Here is a 16,014-nt window from a genome sequence, read left to right on the forward strand (position 1 = left end):
TAATTCGAAACACGAGGTTTTGGGGACGTTAGAAACTAAATTCTAGAGATTAGTTCCGTTTCGACGTATGCTCTTTATTCGTGCTTAGCGTTATCTCTTTCTCTACTATTTGTATTGGAATTTCTAGTTTTTGATCTCATTCTTGCTAACCTTGTATTATCATTCGTGCATGTCCTTGCTTGACTCTGTGTCTGGTTGTTGTTTGAATCCTTTTAAACATTTATCCTTACCTTACAAGCTCTATGCTCCTTGCTCTGAATTCGGAATTATTTCGGTGCAGTATACTATCTCTTGAAATTTCCTTCTTGAGTACTTGTTTCAGATTCTCTTCGAGAAAAATTTCAATTTACAACTTTTCTTACTTGACTGTATCCACAACCCTTACTTAAATTTTGATGGAATTGTTTTTAATTCAGCCTAGACTTTCTTACATAAACTTTGAAACTTCTTTATATAGTTTAATCTTGTTTATTTGTGATATACCACTTATCTTTTATTGATTTTTAGAAAATTTTATTTCAGAATTCATTCTTTAAATAGAAGCTGATTTTCTGCCAACTTTACTATAATTCTATAGCTATGTACTTAAGTATCTTCCAAGCTTTAGTTTACAAACCATGCATGATTTGTTTTGATTTGAAATTAAATCAGTATAACATATTGTTTATACTTAGTTCAGTACTTTTGGAAAATGTTAGATTTATATATATTCTTTTGAAAAAAAAATAAACTAATTCCCTCTATTTCAAATTGAAGTTGTTCAAAATTGTTGTACTATTTTTCCTATGATGTTCATATTGAAACTGTTCGATTCAAAATTTCTTCTTAAGCTTTCGAATTAACTTTCCTTATGATACATTTCATTGCTTATATATATCCTTGTTTATTGATGATCTTACGTATTCCTTCAAATCCTTGCGAAATACCATCTTGTTCAACTGTGAATTTGAGTATTCCCCCAATTTCTCGCATAAACCTTTTGTGCCGTTTGTCTTTCTCTTCTCATGTTTCGTATTCCTTATATGCGCTAGTTCTTAGGGACACGATTTGTGCATACGGAAAGTGAATCTGGTTAGTCTATGAAGTTATAAGGAGTTATGGAGTTTTGAGACGACGAAAGGAAGTGATCATGCTTTGTTAAGAGTTCTGAACGAACATTGTACCTATTTAATTTTGGATTTTGAAATTTGGTTTGCGTGAAATTATTTTTTTTATCAACTTTTGCAACACCTAGTATATTTTCTTCTATGTTTGTGATATGAATTTCTTGATCTCTTTAAAATATTCAAAAAGGGATGTGAATATAAATATTTTCTCCATCTTATATCAATTTTCGAGGACAAAAATTTTTGTAAGTTGGATAGAATGTAACATCCCGCATTTTTGAAAAATCTAAATATAAATAAATTGTGATTTTACCTTATTGAGTTTAAACTTTATAATTTTAGAAATTATTTTATTAGAACTAATTAAATAGATTCGGAGATAGTTTTATTTTGAATCAATTAATATTTTAAAGTAATCTTATTATAATAAAATATTTTGTATAATTTTAGTAATTGAAAAATAAGAAAGAATTGTACAATTAATTTAAGTAACTTTTATCCTGAAAAAGTTACGATTTATTCTATTAATATTTGGAGTTTATGTTAATTAATATTCTTATGTAATTTTTATAATTGGTTATTTCATAAGCTTTGGAAATAAAATTTAGTGATGGAAGTATTATATAATTTAATTTAAGTAATTTCTATTATGAATAAATTATGGTTTATTTTATTACTTTGAGCTCTAGGAGATTTATTTATTAGGAATGATTAAATGAATTTTTATAAATACTTAAAGTTTAAGTAATTTTATTATAATTAGATATTTTGTAAATAGAAATTAAAGTTTCGGTAATAGAAAAATAATAAAAAGTTATATCATTTAATTTGAATAATTAGTATTGAGTTTAAACTACATTTTATAAAAATGTGATTAACATACTTATTTTATAATTTAAACTAAAAATAATTAATTGAACTTAGCAATATGTTGATAAATAATGTTCTTATATATTTTTAATAGAGTATATTTGGTTTTAAAATTACTCCACCTTCCAATTTTATCAAAATATCTATTCATATCTATCCATATTCTTTTATAAAATTCTAATTTCTAACCCTAAATCCCAAAAATTTCCAAATTCATTCAGAAACACTAATTTTCCCAATTCACAAACCCTAACCCCTTACCCCCTTTCTCCTAAAACGCAGACACACACACACACACACAGAGGAGAGGAGAGCGTTTGAGGGAGCTGAGAGGAAGAGAGGGGACTACACCACATCGTCGTCCAGCCACCGTCCATCCCGCCATCACCGCGTCTCACTGCTGTCGCTGTGGAGACCAAACGCCTTCGAGTTTCCTGCTGCCACCTTGGAGCCCGTCGTCATCAAGAGCGTCAGGAGAAAGAGAGAGGGACGAACTCGCGACGGAGAGGGAGGAGGTTGCGCCGCGCAGCCGTGGAGCCCGTCACACGTGTCACCACCGTCAGAAGCAGAACCACGAAGAGGAGAGGAAGAACGACGTTGGGAGGAAACTGTGAGCTGCAAGCCGCTGACCGAGAAGAAGCTCTGCCTTTGTCACCGTGTTGGAGTCGTCGCTGCCAACGCCGCGCACCGCCGTTAGCGCTGCCGTTGAAGGGAGCTCGCCGTCACAGTTCAATCATCATTGAGCTTGAAGGGAGGCGCCACTGAAATACCCGACAGTAGCTTCCCCTGCGTTCCCAATTCCATTCTTGAAACTGTAACACTCTTGCTCGTGCTCTGCTTCCCAATTTTTATTTCTCTACTATATTTTCATTCTGAATACAATAGTGTATGTTCCTGTTTTGTATTGTTGTCTCCATCGTCAATCTGGATCCTAGTCGACCCCGTCGTTCATGCCCCTTTGCTGCACCTGTTTCTCTACTGCTATTATTTGGAATACCGGCGTTGATGCTATTATGAATCTGTTAGAATTGCTATTGGTGAGTCTGATGCTATTTGAACTCTGGATTGATCTTTTCCTTGATCATTGTCTAATAACACATTTTATTGTCACTGCTATACTTGTTTTGAGTTGACTCTGGTATGTGCCCTGTCTTGAAATTCCCAGGGCTGTGATTGCTCTTAATTTCCACCCAATTTGAATCCTTTGCTTGGTTACAACCCCGATCACTGCTGTGATGATTAACAATGCTGCTATTCTGGTTATTGCTTCTGCCGTTCCAGTTGCGTGAGAGTCACTGCTGTTGCCATGAAACTAAAAGGGAAGGGAGTTGTTACGTTAAAGTATGCGATTGCGACATCGAGGTTGGGGGTTTAAAATGATTTTAATTTAGGAATGCCAACAAGGTTTACTGAATAACTGCAAATAGTATTAATAGCTGTGAGTAATTAATTGATTATGTGAATGTTGTATTGTGATTGCAATTGTGCTTGGTGCTGTGATTGAATTGATTGTAATTATGTATGGTAGATGATTGGATTATTGATTGTTGGTTGTTGAAATGGTTGTTTGGTATATTGCTATGGCTGTGAAAGTGACTTGAGATTAGTAGAGGATTGTGGTTTTGACTGATTATGTATAAATGGTTGAGACTAAGATAATCATTTGATATATTTGATACTGGATTGAGAATTGTTGAAGAATTAGGGCCTAAAAGACTGAACTATTATTAAGAATCTGGTTTTCAAAATAGAATGGTTACTTTGAGGACGGCCTAGTAATTTGCTAGTGATCGAAATGGTATGAGATTAAAATCTGAGTAAACTTTAACAAGTGTAGTTGTTAGGATTTAAATTTGAAGGTTTCGTATTAACTGAATATTTAGTTATGATTTTTCAAAGTTAAGCCTTAAAATCTGAATTTCTGCATTACCTTTAAGTGAAAACAGTAACTTCGAAAGATTGTAACTAATTCTGTGATGATCGGAATTGCGTTAAACCAAGTCCTGGTTAAACTTGGGAATAATTGGGACTGAATGGGAGAGTTTGAGATCTTTTCATTAAACATAAGATTTATGGTGAATTTTTGAGTAATGGTTGTGGGATCTGATTTTTACTGCAGAATTTTTGGAACAGCAGTAACTTGTTGGCTCTGCTGTGAATGTTCCGAATTGAATTTTGAAATGGAACCAATTTTAAATGAAACTTTAGTCCTATTATTTTTATGTCGTAAAATTTCAGAATGGTTGAACTTGCGGTTTAAAAGATACAAATTTTTGAAATACGATGCATTATGCAGCAAAGGCCAGATTCTGTTTTCTTAAATTAGTAAATTTGGAAGTTTATAACTTTTGAACCTGGTTGGATATCGAGGTGCAACCAATTGGAAGTGAAACTTAAGTATGTTTAGCATATGTGACTTAAATTTCAGGGCTATCCATGTTTTAATGAGTAAGTTATGGGACTTGAAAGCAGATAAGTTCATTAACTTTTAAAGCAGAATTCTGCAGAAAATTAGTCAGTTTCTAGGTTATATAACTTCTTCATCAAAACTGATATTGACCTGAAACCAATTGGAAAAGACACTTGGATGAGTATAGTTGAACTGTATTAATTTTCAAAGTCATTGGATTTAACTTGGATTTTATATTGAATTTTGAATATCACATGCTGCTGCTGTTTTTCTGGTTTTACGCACTGCAGAGCAGTCTCGGTTTTTCCTTTATTCCTAAGGCTAGAGAAACCAGAAAATTATGATCTTTGGTTTGTTAGAAAGCTTATTTCAAGATGAACGCCTAGACATAAAGTTTGCGCAATTCCGAGTTTATTTGCTATATTAAAAACAGAAAAGAAGATAGAGTGTTGAGGATGTCCTAGTGACAGTTATGAGTTTATAAAACTAAAGATGAACATTAGTGCTATATGGCTGATTCAATGTGGAATTTTGCTTGATTCTGAGTTGATGTGATGCTGGAAAGGTTGAAAAGAGTAAAGTGAATTGTTTGGTTTGAACCCGTAAGGGTGGTTAAGTCCTATTTTCAGAAGAGATTATGTCCGAATTTTTATAAAAGTATAAGGACTTAATCAAAATAAATATTTAAGGCTTATTTAATGATAGAAACTTCAATGATTCTTTTAAGAAGAGATTATTTGGTATACGAGATTGTTGAGTATTGAGAGAAAGTAAAGAGATACAGAGAAAAGAGAAACCAGAACAGAGTAAAGAGAAATAAAGAGAAGAGTAATATAATAAAGAGATATTTATATATATGTTTTAGTTGCTTGATGCAACCCAGAGCTATATTTATATATATATTAGTTGCTTGATGCAACCCAGAGCTATATTTAATATATATTAGTTGCTTAATACAACCCAGAGCTTCTGTAGGGAAATTAAGTTACCTACAGCCATTTTCCGCTTCCCCAGAGCAGAGCAGAGTATATATATTTTCCTGCAGTAAGCAGAGGCTGTCTCAAATGAGCGGCTATTATCATATGCGCATTTATTTAGGAACGGAAAATCGTATTCGGGAAATCGGGATTGCGGGCAGCCAACCGACACATGAGCTCATGGCCTGTACTAGGACTAGACATTCATCATATGCATCTATGTGACATTGTTTGGGTGTGTATATTGTAATTGGTTTGCCTAAATGAATAATCCTGTTTAACTGCTACTTGCTATACTTGATATAAATGCTCTTGATTGTGTTTGAACCTCATTACCTGTGTTTGTAACTGATTGTTTGGATTGTAGTGATTGGATGTTGATTGAGTTGTTTGGGTCTGAGGCCGTGACTGGTATGTTTGAGGTCTAGTTTTGTATAAAGTATCTGACTGGTTCAGCATAGACTTAATGAACCTATGCTTGGAGCAGGATGATCATTTATACCGCGTAGGTAACTTCTTTTATGTTAAGGTCTAGTAAAGTATGAAAAATCAAACTGGTTCAGCATAGACTTAATGAACCTATGCTTGGAAGAGGTTGGTCATTCATACAGTCTAGGAAACTTTTACGAGTTTTATAAAGAAAATGTGGGTCTAGGATTTTAAATAATTAACTAATGCTTTTAAAAGAGGTTAATTTTCTTTTAGATGTCTTTGGATGAAATTAACTATTTGCGCTTTATTCTTTACTTTAACGGCATTCTCGACCTCTATTGAGAACATGTGGTTTGGTTCTCACCCCCAAATTTTTCACCCTTTCAGTGACACAGGTTTGAAGATGTGATTTGAAGCTGCGAGCGATTAGTAGGCTTCCTTTATGGTTTTAATTGCTTTCATAGAGTCCCCTCGCTCTTTTCCTTTGAAGTTTTATTTTATCAGAGGGGTAGGTATATTGTATTTGGGTTTATGACTTCCTATGTATAAGAATTACTAATAATAATACCCCTGTGATTGTTATTACTATTTGCAATGTTTATCCTTGATACATGTCTTTAATGAATAAAAACAAAATTTTCTGGCATTTTCTTAAAACTAAGACGCAAACTCGATACAAAAGCTCGATAATTAAGTAGTTAATACTAGAGAAGGTTACGTAATGTTCTTTTTAGTAGAAATACCCTGACTTAAGCAAGGTATTTTGCTGGAAGGGATGTTACAGGTTAGGTGGTTGTTGATATGATCTTTGTGATGAATGTTGGTGGACAGCATGGTTGTTAGGATTGTGATTTTGATGTCTCTGGTCTTGGCCTTGGTCTTGTTGGTTTCCCCATCCAAATTTGGGGTGGTTCTTCCATCCTGGATTGTAAGTTTTGGAGTATGGATCATGATTTTGCCTTGGTGAATTACCAACATAGTTGGCTTGTTCCCATTCACCTCCTTCCTCTGTGTTTACTCCTTCTTGGGTTGATGATTGTGTGGTGATTGCTGCAACTTGGTTCTTCTCCATTTGCTTTGTAAGGTCAGCTAGTTGCTTGGCAATCATCTTGTTCTGAGCTAGTAGTGCATTAACATGGTTCAGTTCCATTACACCTCGAGTGTTGCTCCTCTCAGAAGCATAGAAGTAGTCATTCTCAGCTACAGTCTCAATGACATCTATGGCTTCTTCAATGGTCTTCTTCTTGTTCAAAGATCCTCCGGATGAGTGGTCCACTGCCTTTTTTGATTCATACGAGAGTCCCTCATAGAAAATATGCAGCTGTACCCATTCATTGAACATGTCCGGTGGGCACCTTCTTGTTAAATCCTTAAACCTCTCCCACACTTCGTAGATAGTCTCACCATCTTGTTGCCTGAAAGTTTGTACCTCAGCTCTCAGCCTGTTGATCCTTTGAGGAGGATAGAACCTTGCCAAGAATTTGTTCACAACATCTTCCCATGCTGTTAAACTCTCCTTTGGGAAAGACTCTAACCATTTAGACGCCTTGTCCCTGAGTGAAAAGGGGAACAAGAGCAATCTGTAAACATCTGGGTGGACGCCATTAGACTTCACAGTGTCACATATTCTTAGGAAGATGGTTAAATGTTGATTTGGGTCTTCTTGGGCACTTCCTCCGAATGAACAGTTGTTCTGAACAAGGGTGATGAGCTGGGGTTTTAGCTCAAAGTTGTTAACATGTATGGTTGGCTTTTGGATGTTGCTTCCACAGTTGCCTGGGTCTGGGTTGATGTAAGATCCTAGAACCCTTCTTCCTGGCTCAGCATGATTCACATGGCCATCTCTGGCATGGTTATGAGCTTCTCCTTCATGGTTATCCTCCATGATTGTTTCAAAGAATTCCTCCTCTTGCTCTACTCCAATAACTCTTTTGCCTCTTGCTTCCATCCTTTTTCTAAGGAGGGTCCTCTCAGGTTCAGAATCAAAGTGTGTTGAAGCTCCGCTTCTTCTACCTGTCATACAACCAGCACAGCTCACAGCAAGAAAGAAATTGCAGAAATTATAATGGTTAAAGTGGTTGTTAGTGTGAGTGGTGCAAATTGTCAAACAGTTAGTGGGTTAGTGAACAGAATTGTAAATAGTGCGGGAAAATAAAAGGGGAGATAAGGAAAGGGAAAAAGTAACTGTAACTGAAAGTAAACAGCTAAACAAAATGAACAAAAGAAAAAAAATGCTCAATCTAGTGATCTTCTAACTTAATCATTGTTGATTGAAAATCAATCCCCGGCAACGGCGCCATAAACATGATGCATGGGAATTTGTCTCTCAACAAATTTACTTCGGCAAGTATACCGAATTGTCATCAAGTAAAAACTCACAATAGAGTGAGATCGAATCCCACAGGGATTGATTGGTCAAGCAATTTTAATTGGAAGAATACTCTAGTTGAGCTAAGCAGAAAGTGGATATAGAATTACAGAAAATTAAATGGCGGGAAAGTAAATGACAGAAAATAAAGTGCAGAATCTTAAATGGGGAATTGGGGTGATTAGCATGAAAGTAAATGACAGAAAGTAAAGAGCATGGGTAAGATCAGAAATGGAGAAATCATTGGGTTCAGGAGGTATTGCATTCTCCGGATCAAGTTCATTCTCATCTCTTCCTCAATCAATGCATTCATTGATCTCCTTGGCAATCTTAAGTGATTGAATCCTAATTCCTTGGCAATCCAATCTCTCTAAACTTGAACAATTGTCCAATTCCTTGATTTAATTTCTCATGAGAAGAGATGAGGTATGGTCACTGATTATACCACATGTATTTCCAAATCAAAGTGTTGGTAGGGTTATATGTCATTATACCCATCCAAACCCCAATTTGGTCCAACATGAGAAAGCATTTCTAGCATGATCTCCTCATCCCTTTTCCAAGGCTCAGAGGAGATCCAATTATGGAGAGTTTCTTTCCCAAGATAACAATCCAATTGGATGAAGATTGAAAGCTTTCTAGTAAGATCAAGAGAAAAGAAAGAAGAAGAATAATGAAAACTATGATTGATCCATCAAATTACAACAGAGCTCCCTAACCCAATGAAAGGGGTTTAGTTGTTCATAGCTCTGGAAAATGGAAATAAAGAAGAAGAAAGATACATTCTAACTCTAGAAGTTGCTGAAAAGTAAAATATACAGAGTATAGTTTTCTCCAATATGCCAACCTCTTTCTAGTTCAAAACTACTCCTATATATACTACTCTTTTTGGTCTTCTAGTCAATTCTGCAAGTCTTGGATATGGGCCTTTGATCTTAAGTTGAAGCAGTTAGGAATCTTCAGTGGGCTCAGCTTTATTTGCAAAGAGAAAGTGATGTAAGCATGGACTTTGGCTTGGGGCGTTAGTGGCGTTAACGCTGAGTGACATTATGGGTTCGAGAACGTTAGTGGCAATCACTTTTCTCACTAACGTTCCCACCACATGGCCCACGTTAACTCCAACATTAGTGGTACTAACGTGACCACTAACGTTGCCTTACAAACCTTCACAACTGTTATTGGGACTCACTTTTCCCAATAACGTTGCCTTGTGCCCCTAGTCCTCACGTTAGAGCTCACGTTAACTAAGTTAACGTGGTTATGAATCATCTTCGCAAGCGTTATTGGGACTCACCTTTCCCAATAACATTGCCTTGTGCCCCTAGTCCTCACGTAAGAGCTCACGTTAACTAAGTTAACATGGCTCTTAACGTGGTTATGAATGCCATCCCAACATTAGTGACAAATGTGAGTGTCACTAACGTTGGCTCATCAATTTCAACTCCACGTTAACTTTCACGTTACTGGTCTTAACGTGACCACTAACGTGGGCAATGCAAGCTTGATCCAACGTTAGTGACAAAGGTGAGTGTCACTAACGTTGGCATTGTTCCTCTCTTCCACATTAGAGTCCACGTTAACTTAGTTAACGTGGCTCTTAACGTGGTTCATTGTCACATCTTGGAGCGTTAGTGGTGATCACAATTACCACTAACGTTGGAGTCTTTTTTGTCTCCACGTTATCTACCACGTTAATGTAGTTAACATGGCAATTAACGTGGCTCATGATGGCTTCGAGGGCGTTACTGGTGTCCACTTTTCTCATTAACGCTGCAGGCTTATCCCTATTCCACGTAAGTACCTATGTTAACTAGGTTAACGTGGATGCTAACATGGCTCTTCCTTGCTTCCTTTGTCCTAAAATTACACAAATAAAGTGCATCAAAGCTCTAATCCAAGTCATGAATTCATGCATTATCCAATTTAACATTCATTCCCTGCATAATTCTCATGAAATAATGTAAAATTCACAATATTTGCCTAAATCAGGATGTAAGTGTTCTTTTATCTAAAACTTGCTTATTTCCTAAGAAAATGCATGAAACTACACTAAAACAGTAAAGAAAAGGTCGGTGAAACTGGCCTAGATGCCCTGGCATCACAAGCTGTATGTAGGGCATCACCGTTGTCAATGGCTACATCCCATCCTCTCAGTAAAAATGGTCCAAATGCTCAGTCACAACACGGCTAATCATCTGTCGGTTCTCGATCATGTCGGAATAGAATCCCTTGATCCTTTTGCGTTTGTCATCACACCCAACAATCGTGAGTTTGAAGCTTGTCACAGTCATTCAATCCCTGAATCCTACTCGGAATACCACAAACAAGGTTTAGACTTTCCGGATTCTCATGAATGCCGCCATCAATTATAGCTTATACCACGAAGATTCTGATTAAGGAATCCAAGGGATATGCGCCCGACCTAAGGTAGAACGGAAGTGGTTGTCAGTCACGCGTTCATAGATGAGAATGATGATGAGTGTCACGGATCATCACATTCATCATGTTGAAGTGCAACAAATATCTTAGAATAAGAATATTGAAACTCGAGGTACAGCAGAGCTCCACACCCTTAATCTATGGTGTGTAGAAACTCCACCGTTGAAAATACATAAGTGATGAAGGTCCAGGCATGGCCAAATGGCCAGCCCCCAAAACTTGATCACAGGATCAAAATACAATTCAGGATCCAGGATGTCTAATACAATAGTAAAATGTCCTATTTATACTAGACTAGCTCTTAGGGTTTACAAAAGTGAGTAATTGATGCAGAAATCCACTTCCCGGGCCCACTTGGTGTGTGCTTGGGCTGAGCTTGAGCTTTACACGTGCAGAGGCTTCTTTTAGAGTTGAACACCAAGTTGTAACGTGTTTTTGGCGTTCAACTCTGGTTCGTGATGTGTTTCTGGCGTTTGACTCCAGAATGCAGCATGGAACTGGCATTGAGCGCCAGTTTATGTCGCTTAATCTCGAATAAAGTATGGACTATTATATATTGCTGGAAAGATCTGGATGTGTACTTTCTAACGCCGTTGAGAGCGCGCCATTTGGAGTTTTGTAGCTCCAGAAAATTTATTTCGAGTGCAGGGAGGTTAGAATCCAACAGCATCAGCAGTCCTTTGTCAGCCTTCTTATCAGAGTTTTGCTCAGGTCCCTCAATTTCAGCCAGAAAATACCTGAAATCACAGAAAAACACACAAACTCATAGTAAAGTCCAGAAATGTGAATTTAACATAAAAACTAATGAAAACATCCCTAAAAGTAGCTAGATCCTACTAAAAATTACCTAAAAACAATGCCAAAAAGCGTATAAATTATCCGCTCATCACAACACCAAACTTAAATTGTTGCTTGTCCCCAAGCAACTGAAAATCAATTAGGATAAAAAGAAGAGAATATACTATAAAGCTCAGAATATCAATGAATATCAATTCTAATTAGATGAGCGGGACTTGTAGCTTTTTGCTTCTGAACAGTTTTGGCATCTCACTTTATCCTTTGAAGTATAGAATGATTAGCATCTCTAGGAACTTAGAATTTTGGATAGTGTTATTGATTCTCCTAGTTAAGTTTGTTGATTCTTGAACACAGCTACTTTCATGAGTCTTGGCCGTGGCCCTAAGCACTTTGTTTTCCAGTATTACCACCGGATACATAAATGCCACAGACACATGACTGGGTGAACCTTTTCAGATTGTGACTCAGCTTTGCTAAAGTCCCCAGTTAGAGGTGTCAAGAGCTCTTAAGCACACTCTTTTTGCTTTGGATCATGACTTTAACCACTCAGTCTCAAGCTTTTCACTTGGACTTGCATGCCACAAGCACATGGTTAAGGACAGCTTGATTTAGCCGCTTAGGCCTGGATTTTAGTTCATTGGGCCCTCCTATCCATTGATGCTCAAAGCCTTGGATCCTTTTTACCTTTGCCTTTTGGTTTTAAGGGCTATTGGCTTTTTCTGCTTGCTTTTTCTTTTTCTTTCTATTTTTTTTCGCAAGCTTTTGCTATTCACTGCTTTTTCTTGCTTCAAGAATCAAATTTATGATTTTTCAGATTATCAGTAACATTTCTCTTTGTTCATAATTCTTTCAAGAGCCAACAATTTTAACATTCATAAACAGCAAGATAAAAAATATGCACTGTTCAAGCATTCATTCAGAAAACAAAAAGTATTGTCACCACATCAATATAATTAAACTAATATCAAGGATGAATTCGAAATTCATGTACTTCTTGTTCTTTTGTATTAAAAAACATTTTTCATTTAAGAAAGGTGAAGGATTCATGGAATTATTCATAGCCTTAAGACATAGTTACTAAATACTAATGATCATATAAGAAAGACACAAACATAGACAAACATATAGCATAAAACCAAAAAACAGAGAATTAAGAACAAGGAAGTTAAGGAATGAGTCCACCTTAGTGAGGGTGGCACCTTCTTGAAGGACCAATGGTGCTTTTTGAGCTCCTCTATGTCTCTTCCTTGCCTCTGTTGCTTGATTCCTAGTGATTTTGGTGCTCCTATCCTTCGTTGCTCCCAATAATTGTGTAGAGAAAAATATATCCCCTGAGGTATCTCAGGGATTTATTGATGAGGGAATTCCTCATGCTCTCTTGATGTGCAGTCAAATGCTCTTCTACTGAGTTATGGACCCTTGAGATGAATCTTTCCATCTCCCATGACTCAGAGGTGGAAGCTTTTGTCTTCCATTTCCTCTTTTTTTTTGAAATTTCTCTGGCCTTAGGTGCCATAAATGGTTATGGAAAAACAAAAAAGCTATGCTTTTACCATACCAAACTTAGAATGTTGCTCGCCCTCGAGCAAAAGAAGAAAGAATAGATGAAGAAGAAGAAGATATGGAGGAAAGGGAGAGATGTGTGGGTTTTGGCCAATAGGGAGAAGAGAGTGTTGGTTTGGGTGGGAGAGAGAGATTTTGAATTTAAAGGTAGGTGAGGTGTATGGGGAAGAGAGATTGAGGTGATTGGTGAAGAAGAGAGAAGGTGAGTTGAGGTAGTGGGGATCCTGTGGGGTCCACAGATCCTGAGGTGTCAAGAATTTACATCCTTGCACCAATTAGGCGTGTAAAACGCCTTTGCATGCAATTATGGTGTTTAAACGCCAGAGTGATGCTTGTTTTGGGCGTTCAACGCCCATTTGTAGCTTGTTTCTGGCGTTGAACGCCAGTTCCATGCTTGTTTTTTGCGTTCAGCCCCAGCTCTCCTCAGGGTGTATTCCTAGCGTTCAAACGCCAGGATGCTTCTTGTTTCTGGCATTCAACGCCAAATCCATGCTCTGTTCTGGCGTTGAACGCCAGCCAGATGCTCCTTACTGGCGTTTAAACGCCAATAAGTCCTTCCTCCAGGGTGTGCTATTTCTTCTTCTATTTTTGCTTTTATTTTTAATTTTAGTATTTATTTTGTGACTCCACATGATTATGAACCTAATAAAACATGAAAAAAATAAAATAAAAATAAAATTAGATAAATAAAAATTGGGTTGCCTCCCAATAAGTGATTCTTTAATGTTAATAGCTTGACAGTGGGCTCTCATGGAGCCACACAGGTGATCAGGTCAATGTTGTAGACTCCCAACACCAAACTTAGAGTTTGGATGTGGGGATTCAACACCAAACTTGGAGTTTAGCTGTGTCCTCCCAACACCAAACTTAGAGTTTGATTGTGGGGGCTTTGTTTGACTCTGTATTGAGAGAAGCTTTTCATGCTTCCTCTCCATGTATACAGAAGAATACCCTTGGGTCTTAAACACAAGGTAGTCCCCATTCAATTGAAGGACTAATTCTCCTCTGTTAACATCTATCACAGCTCCTGCTGTGGCTAGGAAAGGTCTTCCAAGGATGATGCATTCTTCCTCCTCCTTCCTAGTGTCTAAGATTATGAAATCAGCAGGGATGTAAAGGCCTTTAACCTTTACTAACACGTCCTCTACCAATCTATAAGCTTATCTTACTGACTTGTTTGCCATTTGCAATGAAAATATGGCAGGTTGTACCTCAATGATCCCCAGCTTCTCCATTACAGAGAGTGGCATAAGATTTATGCCTTACCCTAGGTCACACAGAGCCTTTTCAAAGGTCATGGTGCCTATGGTACAGGGTATTACGAATTTGCCAGGATCTTATTTCTTTTGAGGTAAAGTTTGCTGAACCCATGTATCTAGTTCACCAATGAGCAAGGGAGGTTCACCTTCCCACGTCTCATTACCAAACAACTTGGCATTCAGCTTCATGATAGCTCCTAGATATTGAGCAACTTGCTCTCCAGTTACATCTTCATCCTCTTCAGAGGAAGAATAGTCTTCAGAGCTCATAAATGGCAGAAGGAGGTTTAATGGAATCTCTATTGTCTCTATATGAGCCTCAGATTCCTTTGGGTCCTCAATAGGGAACTCCTTCTAGGTTGGGAGACGTCCCATGAGGTTTTCCTCATTGGGATTGATGTCTTCCCCTTCCTCCTTGCATTCGGCCATATTGACTATATTATTGGCCTTGCACTCTCTCTTTGGATTCTCTTCTGTATTGCTTGGGAGAGTACTAGGAGGAGTTTCAGTGACTTTCTTACTCAGCTGGCCCTCTTGTGCCTCCAAATTTCTGATGGAGGACCTTGTTTCACTCATGAAGCTTAAAGTGGCCTTAGACAGATCAGAGACTATATTTGCTAAGTTAGAGGTGCTCTGCTCAGAAATCTCTGTCTGTTGCTGAGAAGATGATGGAAAAGGCTTGCTATTGCTAAACCTGTTTCTTCTACCATCATTAAAGCCTTGTCGAGGCTTTTGTTGATCCTTCCATGAGAAATTTGGATGATTTCTCCATGAAGAATTATAGGTGTTTCCATAAGATTCACCTATGTAATTTACCTCTGCCATTTCAGGGTTTTCAGGATCATAAGCTTCTTCTTCAGAAGATGCCTCTTTAGTACTATTGGATGCATTTTGCCATCCATTCAGACTTTGAGAAATCATGTTGACTTACTGAGTCAACATTTTGTTCTGAGCCAATATGGCATTTAGAGCATCAATTTCAAGAACTCCCTTCCTTTGAGGCGTCCTATTATTCACGGAATTCCTCTCAGAAGTGTACATGAATTGGTTATTTGTAACCATTTCAATAAGTTCTTGAGCCTCTGCAGGGATTTTCTTTAGTAGAATGGATCCACATGCAGAATGGTCCAGTGACATCTTTGAGAACTCAGACAGACCATAATAGAATATATCTATCATGGTCCATTCTGAAAACATGTCAGAAGGACACTTTTTGGTCATCTGCTTGTATCTTTCCCAAGCTTCATAGAGGGATTCACCATCTTTTTGCTTGAAGGTCTAAACATCCACTCTAAGCTTGCTCAGCTCTTGAGGAGGAAAGAATTTAACCAAGAAGGCCGTGACCAGCTTATCCCAAGAGTCCAGGCTATCCTTAGGTTGTGAGTCCAACCATATTCTAGCTTTGTCTCTTACAGCAAAAGGGAAAAGCATGAGCCTGTAGACTTCAAGATCTACTCCATTAGTCTTAACAGTCTCATAGATCTGCAAGAACTCAGTTAAAAACTGGTAGGGATCTTCTGATGGAAGTCCATGAAACTTGCAGTTTTGTTGCATTAGAGCAACTAGTTGAGGTTTCAGCTCAAAATTGTTTGCTCCAATGGCAGAAATTGAGATGCTTCTTCCATCAAACTTGGAAGTAGGTGTAGTATAATCACCAAGCATCCTCCTTGCATTATTGTTGTTGGCTTCGGCTGCCATATCCTTTTCTTGTTCGAAAATTTCAGTAAGGTTGTCTCTGGATTGTTGTAATTTAGCTTCTCTTAGTTTTCTCTTCAGAGTCCTTTCAGGTTCA

The 16,014-nt window shown here is 37.4% G+C and overlaps 1 long non-coding RNA gene and 1 other non-coding gene across 2 annotated transcripts; both read left to right on the forward strand.

The window, feature by feature from the left end:
* The first annotated feature begins 2,182 nt into the window (after nucleotides 1-2,182).
* LOC130976723 (uncharacterized) lies at nucleotides 2,183-6,432 on the forward strand. The gene is made up of 4 exons (XR_009084741.1): nucleotides 2,183-2,790; nucleotides 2,912-3,013; nucleotides 3,142-3,338; nucleotides 6,183-6,432. It is a non-coding gene; the product is annotated as an uncharacterized LOC130976723 (long non-coding RNA).
* Nucleotides 6,433-15,417: 8,985 nt separating this feature from the next.
* Nucleotides 15,418-15,521, forward strand: LOC130977174 (small nucleolar RNA R71). The gene has a single exon (XR_009084879.1). It is a non-coding gene; the product is annotated as a small nucleolar RNA R71 (small nucleolar RNA).
* The last annotated feature ends 493 nt before the right edge of the window (nucleotides 15,522-16,014 follow it).

This window comes from Arachis stenosperma, chromosome 4 (genome assembly GCF_014773155.1).
Source record: "Arachis stenosperma cultivar V10309 chromosome 4, arast.V10309.gnm1.PFL2, whole genome shotgun sequence".
Taxonomy (NCBI): domain Eukaryota; kingdom Viridiplantae; phylum Streptophyta; class Magnoliopsida; order Fabales; family Fabaceae; genus Arachis; species Arachis stenosperma.